Genomic DNA, 13,398 nt, shown 5'->3' with positions numbered 1-13,398 from the left:
CTGCTTGTACACACTGGCACTGTGGGCTGGCAGACCCTGCTGGTGTGGGGCAGCATTGGGGCCTGGTCACTCCATCTCCCCAAGGACGACTCCTAGAAGGTCTCCATATCCTGGACCAGGTGTGTATGCAGCTCCATGCTAGCAGGCACCAGCTCCTTTTCAAATTAATCCTTGCAGTCCAGTTTGTCTTGCTATCTCCAACTTCATATCGAGCTTTTCTTCCCATCTGTTGGTCCTAAATATCTACAGTGACATCAGGCTCATCCCCACAGCTTCTGTTTCTACTTTGTTTGTTAAATTATTTTATTGATTAGATTTCACATATAAATGAGGTCATATAGTATCTGCATTTCTTATGACTGGCTTATTTCACTTAGCATGATAATCTTCAGGGTCATCCATGCTGTTGCAAAAGGTAAGATTTCCTTCTTTCTGTGGCCACATAGTATTCTATTGTGTAAATGTACCGGAGCGTTTTTATCCACTCATCTATTGATGGGAACTTGGTCTGTTTCCAGATCCAGGCTATTGTAAATAATGCTGCAATGAACAGAGGGATGCATATACTCTTTCAAAATAGTGTTTCAGATTTCTTCAGATATATTCCCAGAAATGGGATCACTGGGTTAAAAGGCAGTTCTATTATTAATTTCTTTAGGAAACTCCCTACTGTTTTCCATAGTGGCTGCACCAGCCTGCATTTCCACCAGCAGTGCATGAGGGTTCCCTTTTCTTCACATCCTCACCAGCACTTGTTTGTTGATTTAGTGATGACAGCCATTCTGACAGGTGTGAGATGATATCTCATTGTAATTTTAATTTGCATCTCTCTGGTTATTAGTTACATTGAGCATCATTTTACATGTCTACTGGCCATCTGAATGTCCTCTTTGAAGAAGTGTCTATTCAGATCCTTTGTGTATTTTTAAATTGGGTTGTTTGTCCTATTGGTGTTGAGTTGTATAAGTTCTTTATATATTTTTGAAATTAACCCTTTATCAGATGTATCATTGGTGAATATGTTCTTCCATTCAACGGATTCCCTTCTCATTTTGTTGATGCTTTCTTTTGCTGTGCAAAAGCTTTTTAGTTTGATATAATCCCATTTGTTTATTTTTTCTTTTGTTTTCCTTAACTGAGGATATATATCGGCAAAAAATATGACTATGAGAAATGTCTGAGAGTTTGCCAGTTTTCTTCTTAGATTTTTATGTTTTTGTGACTTGTATTTAAGTATTCTATCCATTGTGAGTTTATTCTTGTGTATGATGTAAGTTGGTGGTCTAGTTTCATTTTTTTGCATATATCATTTTCTCAACACCATTTGTTGAAGACACTGTATTTACTCCATTACATGTTCTTGACTCTTTGTCAAACATTAATTAACCATAAAGGTGTGGCTTTAGTTCTGGGCTCCCTGCTCTGTTCCTTTGATCTGTATGCCTATACCTATGCCAGTACCAGGTTCTTTTTATTGCAATGATATCAGTAGTATGATACCTTCAACTTTGTTCTTTTTTCTCAAGATTGCTGAGGCTATTCAGGGTCATTTGTGGTTCCACATCAAATTTCAGAATATTTGTTCTAGATCTGTGAAATATGCCATAGGTATTTTAATAGGAATTGTGTTGAGTCTATTGATTGCTTTGGGTAGTATGAGCATTCTTTGAATGTTTGATAAAATTAATCCGCAAAGCCATCTAGTCCAAAACTTTTTGTTTGCTGAGTTTATTGATTACTACTTCAATTTCATTAGTTGTAATTGGTCAATTCAGGTTCTCTGATTCTGACTGATTAAATTTTGGAGGATTATATGTTTCTAGGAATTTATCCATTTCATCCAGGTTATCCAATTTGTTGGCATATAGTTGTTCATAGTACCATTTTCTTATTATCTTTTGTATTTCTGTGGTGCCAGTTGTTACTTTTCCTCTTTCATTTCTGATTTTATTTATTTGGGTCCTTTCTTTTTTCTTGATGAATCTAGTTAACAGTTTGTCAATCTGGTCTATCTTTTCAAAGAACCAGCTTTTGGTCTCATTGATATTTTTGCTTATTTGTTTATTTTAGTTTCTATGTCATTTATTTCTGCTCTAATTTTTTTTTCTTCCTTTCTACTTACTCTGGGTTTTGTTCATTGTCTTTTAACTAGTTCTATTGGGTATAGAGTTAGATTGTTTGAAATTTTTCTTGCTTCTTGAGGTAGGCCTATCATGCTATGAATTTTTCTCTCAGGACTGCTTTCACTGTGTTCCTTAGATTTGTGTTGTTATGTGTTCATTTTCATTTGTTTCCAGGTAGCATTTGATTTCTTCCTTATCTGTTGTTAACCCATTCATTGTTTAATAACATATTATTTAGCCTCCATGTGTTTCTCAGTTTCTTTCTTATGATTGATTTCTAGTTTCATAGAATTATGGTCAGAAAAGATGCTTGGTATTATTTCAATCTTCTTAAATTTACTGTTTTGTGCCCTAACATATGGTCTATTCTAGAAAATGTTCCATGTACACTTGAAAAGAATGTATATTCTTCTACTTTGAGGTGAAATGCTCTGAAGATATCAATGAAATAAATCTGATCTAATGTATCATATAAGGCCACTGTTTCCTTGATGACTTTCTGTCTGAAAGATCTATCCATTGATGTCAATGAGGTGTTAAAACCCCAGGATTGTATTACTGTAGATATATCCCTTAATATCCATCAAGATTTGCTTTGTATATTTAGGTGCTCCTATGTTAGGTACATAAATGTTTACAAGGGTTACATCCTCTTGTTGGATTGCTCCCTTATGATATGTAGTGTACTTCCTTGTTACTTTTGAAGTCAATTTTGTCTGATATGAGTATTGCTACCCTAATACTTTTGGAAGTTTCAATTTGCATGCAATATGTCTTTCCATCCCTTCACTTCCATCTGCGTGAATCTTTTGTTCTGAGGTTGGTCTCTTATAGACAGCATGTATATGGGACTTGTTTTCTTATACATTCAGCTACCCCATGTCTTCTGATTGGGTCATTTACATTTAAAGTTGGTATTGATAGGTATTTATTTATTGCCATTTTATTCTTTTTAAAATCTTTATTGTTGAAAGTATTACATATGTCTCCTTTCCCCCCATTAATCCCCTTCAGCCCACATCCCTCCTTGCTCCCCCCAACCCCAGGCTTTTAATTGTGCATGTCCACAGTTTATGCATATATGATATAAAGTCTTTGGTTGATTACCTTCTACCCACCCATCCTCCCTACCTCCCTTTGAGATTCCACACTCTGTTCCATGCTTCCATGTCTCTGGATCCTCTCTGTACATCAGTTTCTTTTGTTAATTAGATTCCACATATGAGTGAGATCATGTGATACTTGACTATCTCTGACTGACTAATTCACTTAGCATGATACTCTCCAGGTCCCTCCATATTGACTCAAAGGGTAAGAGATTGTTCTTTTCTTTTCTTTTCTTTTCTTTTTACTGCTGCATAGTATTCCATGGTGTAAATGTACCACAGCTTTCTTGTCCGCTCATCTACTGATGGGCACTTGGGCTGCCTCTAGATCTTAGCTATTGTAAATTATGCTGCTATGAACATAGGGGTGCATATATTCTTTCTGATTGGTGTTAACGAGTCTCTTAGGTTATATTCCTAGAAGTGGGATCACTGGATAAAACGGCAGTTCCATATTTAATTTTTTGAGGAAACTCCATATTGTTTTCAATAATGGCTGCATCAGTCTGCATTCCCACCAGCAGTGAAGTAGGATTCCCTGTCCTCCACATCCTCACCAGCACTTGTCATTTGTTGATCTATTGATGGTAAACATTCTGACAGGTGTGAGGTGATGCCTCATTGTCATTTTAATTTGCATCTCTCTGATGATAAGTGACTTTGAGCATTATTTCATGTGTCTCTTGGCCATCTGTATGTCCACTTTGGAGAACTGTCTATTTAGGTCCTTTGCCCTTTTTTTGTGTGTGTGTGGAATTTATTTTTATTATTTTTAATTTTTAAAATTTTTTTAAATTAAATTATTATCTGTGTACATACCATCACCCTCCCTCCCATACATACCCTCCCTCCCCAGAGTTTTGTGTCCATTGGTTGTACTTATATGCATGTATACAAGTCCTTCAGTTGATCTCTTATCTTCCCCAGATCTCCCTCCCCTCCCCGCTGTAATTTGACAGTCTGCTTGTTGCTTTACTGTCTCTATATCTATCTTTTGGCTCATCAGTTTATACTGTTCTTTATTATCCATAAATGAGTGAGGTGATGTGGTGTTTCTCTTTCATTGACTGGCTTATTTCACTCAGCATGACGTTCTCCAATTCCATCCAGGTTGCTGCAAATGATGAGAATTCCTTCTTTTTTATGGCAGCATAGTATTCCATTGTGTAGATGTACCATAGTTTTTTGCCTTTGCCCATTTTTTAATTAGATGGTTTGACTTTCTTTTGTAAAGTATGAGTTCCTTATATAGTTTGGATATTAACCCTTTATCATATGTCCTAGTATCATTGCCAAATATGCTCTCCCATGCAGTGGGCTCCCTTTTCATTTTGTTGATGGTTTCTTTCATTGTACAGAAGCTTTTTATTTTGATATAGTCCAATTTGTTTATTTTCTTCTTAGTTTCCTTAGCCCTAGGACAGAGGTTGGTAAACTCATTAGTCAACAGAGCCAAATATCAACAGTATAACGATTGAAATTTCTTTTGAGAGCCAAATTTTTTAAACTTAAACTTCTAATGTCACTTCTTCAAAATAGACTTGCCCAGGCCATGGTATTTTGTGGAAGAGCCACACTCAAGGGGCCAAAGAGCCACATGTGGCTCACAAGCCGCAGTTTGCCGACCATGGCCCTAAGAGATGCATAAGCAAACATATGGCTATGAGATATGTGTGTGTGTGTGTGTGTGTGTGTGTGTGTGTGTGTGTGTGAGAGAGAGAGAGAGAGAGAGAGAGAGAGAGAGAGAGAGAGAGAGAGAGACATCAATGATCACAAAAATTCACTAATCATCTGCTTTGCCCCACCTGGGACCTGGGAATCCAACCAAGAACTCCTGGTTCCTAGGTCAACGCTCAACCATTGAGCCAGACCTGCTGGGCTCCATGTCTTATATTTAAGTCTTTTTATCCATTTTGAGTTTATTCTTGCATATGGTGTAAGTTGGTGTTCTAGGTTCTTTTTTTTTTTTTTTTTGCATGTATCTGTCCAATTTTCCCAACACCATTTATTGAAGAGACTATCTTGACTTCATTGTATACTCTCGCCTCCTTTGCCAAATATTAATTGAGTGTAATGGCTTGGGTGGATTTTGGAGAACTCAATTTTGTTCCATTTATCTATATGCCTGTTCTTTTGCCAGTATAAGGCTTTTTTGATCACAGTGGCTTTGTAGTATAAATTGATATCTGTTATTGTGATCTCTCCAACTTAGTTCTTCTTTCTCAAGATTGTGCAGCTATTCAGGATCTTTTTTTAGTTCCATATAAATTCTAGGTCTGTGAAATATGCTGTTGGTACATTAATAGAGATTTCATTGAATCTGTAGGTTGGCTTGGGTAGTATGAAAATTTTAAAAATGTTGATTCTTGCCCTAGCCAGTTTGGCTCAGTGGATAAAGCATCGGCCTGAGGACTGAAGGGCCCCGGGTTTGATTCTGATCAAGGGCACACGCCCGGGTTTTGGGCTCGATCCTCAGTAGGGGGTGAGTAGGAGAGATGCAGCCAATTGATGATTCTCTCTCATCATAGATGTTTATATATATATCTCTCCCTCTCCCTTCCTCTCTGAAATCAATAAAAAAAATTAAAAATTAAAATTAAAATGTTGATTCTACCAATCCATGAACACAGTATATTCTTCCACTTGTTTATACCTTTTTCTGTCTCTTTTTTCAATGTCCTGATGTTTTCTGAGTACAGGTCTTTTACCTCCTTGGTTAAGTTTATTCCTAAGTATCTTAATTTTTTGTTGTTGTTGTTATTGCAATGGTAAATGAGATTGCTTGTTTAGTTTCTCTTTCTGAAAATTCATTATTGATGTATAAAAAAAAGCCATCAATTTTTAAGTGTTTATTTTGTATCCTGCTACATTGCCAAATTCATTTATTAAATCTAGTAGTTTTTTGGTGGAGTCTTTTGGATTTTCTGTGTACAATATCATGTCATCTGTGAATGAGAGTTTTACTTCCTCCTTTCCAATTTGGATGCCTTTTATTTCTTCTTCTTGTCTGACCACTGTGGCTAGCACTTCCAGTACTATGAGAGTGGGCATCCCTGTCTTGTTCCTGTTCTTAGGGGTAATGGTTTTAGTTTTTTGCCCATTGAGTATGATGTTCGCTGTAGGTTTGTCATAAACGGTCTTTATTATGTTGAGGTATGATCCTTCTATTCCCACTTTGCTGAGAGTTTTTATCAAAAATGGGTGTTGGATTTTGTAGAATGCTTTTTCTACATCTATTGATATAATTATGTGATTTTTTGTCTTTCAGTTTGTTCATATGATGTGTGATATTTATTGATTTGCAAATATTTTAGCACCTTACATCCCTGGAAAAAACCCCTCTTGGTCACACTGTATGATCTTTTTAATATATTGCTGAATCCAATTTGCTAATATTTTGTTGAGGATTTTAGCAACTATGGTCATCAGGGATATTAGCCTGCAATTCTTTCTTTGTAGTGTCTTTATCTAGTTTTGGAATCTGGATAATGCTGGCCTCATAAAAAGATGTTGGAAGTGTTCCTTCCTCTTGGATTTTTTTTAAATAGTTTGAGGAGTTAGTTCTTTGAATGTTTGGTAAAACTCCCCTGTGAAGCCATGTGATCAGGACTTTGTTTGCTGGGAGGTTTTTTTTATTTTATTACTGCTTTTATTTCATCAGACCTATCCAGGTTTTCCGATTCTTCCTGATTTACTTTTGGAAGATAGTATTTTTCTATGAATTTGTTCATTTCCTCCATACTGTCCAGCTTGTTGTTATATAGTTGTTCACAGTATTTTCTTACAATTCTTTGTATTCCTGTGGTATCAGTTGTTATTTCACTGTTTTTATTTCTCATTTTATTTATTTGGGTTTCCTCTCTTGGTTTCTTGATGAGTCTGGCTAACGGTTGATTAATATTGTTTATCTTTACAAAGAATCAGCTCTTGGTTTAATTGATCTTTTTTGTTTGTTGTTTTGTGTGTGTGGTGGTTCTTTTGTTTGTTTGTTTTGTTTTGTTTTGTCTTTATGTTATTTATTTCTGCTCTAATCTTTATTATTTCCTTCCTTCTACTTACTCTGGGCTTTTTAGGTTGCTCTCTCTCTAATTCCTTAAGCTGTAGGGTTAAATAGTTTATTATTAAATTTGTCTTGTTTTTTGAGGTATGCCTGTATCACTATAAACTTCCCTCTCATGACTGCTTTTGCTGCATCCCAGAGACAAAATCCAACACCCATTTTTGATAAAAACTCTCAGCAAAGTGGGAATAGAAGGATCATACCTCAACATAATAAAGACCATTTATGACAAACCTACAGAAAACATCATACTCAATGAGCAAGAATTAAAACCATTTCTCCTAAGAACAGGAACAAAGACAGGGATGTCGCTTTTACCACTCTTATTCAACATAGTACTAGAAGTCCCAGCCATAGAATCAGACAAGAAGAAGAAATAAAAGACATCCAAACTGGAAATGAGGTAGTAAAACTCTGATTATTTGCAGATGACATGATATTGTAAGATTCTACAAAAATTACTATATTTAATAAATGAATTGGGAAATGTAGAAGAATACAAAATTATCACCCAGAAATTGATGGCATTTTTATACACCAATAATGAATAAACTTAACCAAAGAGGTAAAAGAAAACTACAGGATGTTGAAAAAAGGGGAAAAAGAGATAAAAAATATATATATATATATAAACAAGTGGAAAATATTACCTTGTTCATGAATCAGTATAATAAACATTAAAAGGTCCCTACTACCCAAAGCAATCTTCAGATTCAATGCAATCCCTATTAAAATACCAATGGCATATTTTACAGATCTAGAACAAACACTCCAAAATTTATATGAAACCACAGACCCAGAATAGCCACAGAAATCTTTAGAAAGGAAAATCAAGGTGGAGGGATCACAATACCAGATATAAAGTTACACTTAAAAGCCATCATAATCAAAATAGCTTGGTACTGGCACAAGGATAGTCATATAGATCAATGGATCAGAACAGAGACCCCAGAAATCAACCCAAGCCATTACACTAAATTAATATTTGACAAAGGAGGCAAGAACAAACAATGGAGTCAAGATAGTCTCTTTAATAAATGGTGTTGGGAAAATTGGACCGATACATGCAAAAAAATGAAACTAGACCAGCAACTTACACCATACATAAGAATAAACTCAAAATGGATAATAGACTTAAATGTAAGATGTGGAACCATAAAAATCCTAGATGAAACCATAGGCAGCAAAATCTCAGACATTTCTCATAGCAATATGTTTGCTTTTACATCTCCTAGGGATAAGAAAACTAGGAAGAAAATAAACAAATGTAACTACATCAAAATAAAAAGCTTCTGCACAGTGAAAGAAACCATCAACAAAATGAAAAGGAAGCCCACTGCATGGGAGAGCATATTTGGCAATAATACTAGGACATATGATAAAGGGTTAATATCCAAACTATATAAGGAACTCATACAACTTTACAAAAGGAAGTCAAACTATCCAATTGAAAAAATGGGTAAAGCACCTAAATAGACAGTTCTCCAAAGTGGACATACAGATGGCCAAGAGACACATGAAATAATGCTCAAAGTCACTTATCATCAGAGAGATGCAAATTAAAATGACAAAGAGGCATCACCTCACACCTGTCAGAATGGCTATCATCAACAAATCAACAAATGATAAATGCTGGTGAGGATGTAGAGAAAAGGGAACCCTACTTCATTGCTGGTGGGAATGCAGAGTGGTGCAGCCACTATGGAAAATAGCATGAGTTTCCTTAAAAAATTAAATATGGAACTGATTCCACTTCTAGGAATATAACCTAAGAGACTCGTAACACCAATCAGAAAGAATATATGCACCCCTATGTTCATAGAAGCACAATTTACAATAGCTAAGATGTAAAAGCAGCCCAAATGCCCATCTACTGAATGGATATAAAAACTCTGGTACATTTATATCATATAATACTATGTAGCAGTACAAAAGATGGATCTTTTACAATTTGAGTCAACATGGAGGGACTTGGAGAGTATCATGCTAAGTTAGAAATAGCCAAGTATCACATGATCTCACTCATGTGAGTCTAATGAACAAAATAAACTTTGAACAAAATAGATCTAGAGACATAGAAGCATGGAACAGACTGCAGAATCTCAGAGGGAAGGTGGAGGAGGGTGGGAAGAGATCAACCAAAGAACCTGTATGCATAAATCCATAACCCATGGACATAGAAAATAGGGTAGTGGAGGCCTTGGGGTGGTAGTGGGGGCTGGCGAGAAGATGTCAAGGGGGAAAAGAGGGGCATATGTAATACTTTCAACCAAAAAGATTTTTTTTAATAAAATACTTTTAAATAAATGATGATTTTAAAAGTCAAAATTTGTGCAATATAAACAAATGGTGCTTACAGAGAATGTTATAGTTTTAACTACTTATTATTGGCAAGTAGAACATATTAAAAATAGAAACTTGAAGTTCCACCATAAGGAACTACAAAAAGAGAAGAACAAAGTAAACCCAAAGAAACTAGAAGCGAGGAAATATTAAAGGTCAGAGCAGAAACAAAATACAATAAAATACTGCTTGGCAATAAAAATAAACTACTGCCACACATGACAGCATGGATGAATGTCAAAATCCTTGTGCCAAGTGAAAAAAGCCAGGTATTATAAAAAAGAGTACACTGTTTAGATAATGGTTTCAGATTATATAAAAGTCTAGATCAGTGGCCGGAGTAGAAGGAGGGTAGACTGGGAAGAAGTATGATGAAACTTGGGGAGTGATGGAAATGTTCTGAATGCTCATTGTGATAATGGTTTCTTGGGAAAAAGCAAATGAGTGAGACTTTCAAATGAGTGAGACTACATCAAACTAAAAAGCTTCTGCACTTAGCATGATGTGATTTTTGTTGTATCCTGGACATGTGAAATATTATGGTATGTGACTCTAGGTCTTACTTAAATCTCTATTTTTGCAGGCCTACACTGATATCAGAGAAGATGAGAAAAAAAGGAACCTTCTAGCACCTGAGAAGCTGGCGGCTGGGCACTGAAAATCCCCCACAGCAGCAGCCTCGTCCACCACAGAAAGTTACCCAAGAGCAGTCAAAGGGGTCCTCCGCCTCATTTCTGCCCTCGATGCCATCTGCAAGCGTGTGTGGAATGTAACCTGATTCATATTCAGCTACAACCGAGTGTGGAGAATGGGGTTTCCAGGCTCTGTGGTCAGAAAGGCAGCACTAGAAGGAGAAAGAACTTGATGGCAAGTGCCATTGAAGCATCCAACGTAAGCATTTCCCAATTTTTGAAAAAACTAGGAACCTCCCTGAGGAGCACTATTTGTATTAAAATTAGGAGAAACCAATGTTGTGCTTTTAATTTCTTTTGAAATTCTATTCGTTTTTTGTTAAATTCTTGAATATTGTCGTCTGCCTCCCCCAATGCTAAATCTGACTGCTATGGACACTTTTTGAGATCTCAGCCTATATTGTGCAGGCATGGGAACGTTTTTCAGGGAGGTTTTTAAAAACCAGCTTCTCTAAGGAGCACAAGAACCCAAAAGGTTGAGACACTGTGGGAAGAGACGTGGAGTCCATTCATGACCACACTCAGCCCAAGTGGAGAGGAAATGGAGTCCCCGGGAGAGTGTGGCAGCTGTGAAGACAGAAATCCCCAAAGTGTCTTGTTCTGCTGAGGGCCCTGGCCCCCTCTGTCCCAAGTTTCCTTCTGGAATCCCTTTTAAACATTTTTAAGTTAAATGTATTGGGGTGACATTGGTTAAAGGGTCCCGTTTTTATTGATCCTTAACAGCTGAATTTGGCTTAGTCACCTGTGGAATTTGTTAACATACAGAATTCTACTCCCAACCTTAAATTTTTTAAGAGACAAACCAGTTTGACTAGAGACTTGAACTTTTACCATACTTAAGGGGTGAATCAGATTACAGCATCAAGTTTGGGAACCAAGGTGCTGAGAACTCTGTGCTTTTTTTGTTCCAGACCCTGGTTTTTTTTCCTGGTGCTCCCTGCCCCATGCTGGTTGGGCCCCTGAGAACAGGACTCAGGGCAGGTGAGCACTTAGTCACTCCGTGACCCAAGGTGCATTGCTTCAGGCTCTCTGTCTGGAAAAACGAGCACTATCACCTTCTACAAGGTATTGGGAAAGACTGACTCATGTCAAGAACTTTGAAATCTACAGATAAAAAGGCAATGCCGGTCCCCTCACGTAACTCTTGTCACAGGGGAAGTTCTCCTGTGAAGAAATCAGGGCCACTGCTTTTGCAGACCACCTCTACGCGAAAAGGCCAGTCCCTTCACAGCCAACAATTATCATGTCATTGATTATCCCAGTTACCGTCCCCAGGCCATGTTGCAAAACCACGTGGCTGTATGAGGATCACATTGCAGAGTATTTCTTCATGAGATTGACTCCAAATGTTTCAACTTGGGATCTACCCCAGGTGTGGAATCTACTGGTTGAGTTTAATCCTATTGCCATAGTCCCGTGGACCTTAAACACTTTATTACATCTAACAGTAGTCAGCACTCCACAGGGTGAAGGGCGTGAATGACGTCTTTGCAAGGAGGCCAAATGTCGCCACAGGGCCAGTGGCTTTTATCCTGCGCTGCTGAATTTCCTATCTTTCAATATTTATCAGCTGGAATATTGTCAGTTTTATAAGTGAAAATGAAATGACCATAAATCATGCTCTGGGTATGTAATCATGGGGGACAAGGGGTGGTTCTGTCTGGAAGCTTGCCAGCCTGGTGTCTCCTTCATTCCAGGTGCAAGGCTGCAGGCTGTGACCCGCCCAGACCGCTGTGGCTGCTAGAGCCCACGGTTCGTTCTGGTGGGTCCTGCACCCTGGCAGACAGGGCGGAGCCAACTCTCCAGACTTAGAAGCTTGATTATTGCCTTATTTATAAGATATTTTCATATTTCTCTGTTCTTTCCACACTGTTCAGGGTCACGGTATAGTAGCAACTCCTGTCTCAGAGCTTGAAAACACCCACCCACCCCTGCCCACCATGACCATCTATGGAATGATTTCTTTAAGCCTCATTTTACCAATGGGAAAAGTGAAGGTCAGAGAGGGGAAATAATTGCTGAATTCCCACATCAGAGTCAAAACAATAAATCCAATTCAGTGTGTTTTCAAACCCTAGATGCTTACCGGGAGAGGAGGACAGGACCTTCATTGGACTTGGATGAAGATTCCCAGAAAATATCCCAAATGTCTGAACTTAAATCAACACCACTTTGTTTTGATCTCTTTTCCAAAGGGAGAGAATGTGGAGGGCAAAGAGGAGCTGGTTAAGAAAATGGCCCTTCCCTAGAGGTTCTTAAACTTAAGCACGTATCAAACCACCCGGACAAACGTTTGAGCACAGATCACTGGGCCCCGCTCATGGTCTTCTCAGGAGGCCTGGGCTGGAGCCCAACCAAGTGCATTTCCAATAAGCTCCCAGCTGATTCGCTGGCCCAGAGACCCACTTTGAGAACCACATGGCAGCCTGGGACACTGGTCTTGGCTGTGGAGTGATGTTGTTCAGAGTTGTCCCTCAGCAAAACTGGGTTTCAGCCTCTGCTCCTCTCACCCCAGCACCCCAGCCTTTCCCTTGTCCAGGCCCCTGCAGACTGTTGTCACTGGCCAGGTCCTGCCTTCAGACAGCTCCGTCACTTTCACCTCCGCCATCGTCTCTTCCTGGGGTCACTGATATAGAAACAAGAGGGAGGGAACAATTCCTAACACAAGGGAGTAGGTCTGGAATGGTGGTATTTCAGGCATCAGCCTGATCTTTTTCCAGGTGAGCTGGATTCTCCCACATCGCGTAAGTGGCCCTCATCACCATGTCCTCCACTCACACGCGATGCCTTGATATTGGACGCTACTGTACAGATTCTCCCTAGGGCACAAGAATGTGTGCATACTTTTTTTTTTTTTTTAATATATCTTATTGATTTTGTACAGAGAGGAAGGGAGAGAGATAGAGAGTTAGAAACATCGATGAGAGAGAGTCATCTATCAGCTGCCTCTTGCACACCCCCTACTGGGGATGTGCCCGCAACCAAGGTACATGCCCTTGACAGGAATCGAACCCGGGACCCGTCAGTCCCCAAGCCGATGCTCTATCCATTGAGCCAAACCAGTCTTGGCAGAA

The sequence above is a fragment of the Pipistrellus hanaki genome, assembly GCF_964339955.1.
Source record: "Pipistrellus hanaki genome assembly, chromosome: 3".
NCBI classification, from domain to species: domain Eukaryota; kingdom Metazoa; phylum Chordata; class Mammalia; order Chiroptera; family Vespertilionidae; genus Pipistrellus; species Pipistrellus hanaki.
The sequence above is the reverse complement of the archived record's forward strand: the minus strand, read 5'-3'. Positions refer to the sequence as shown.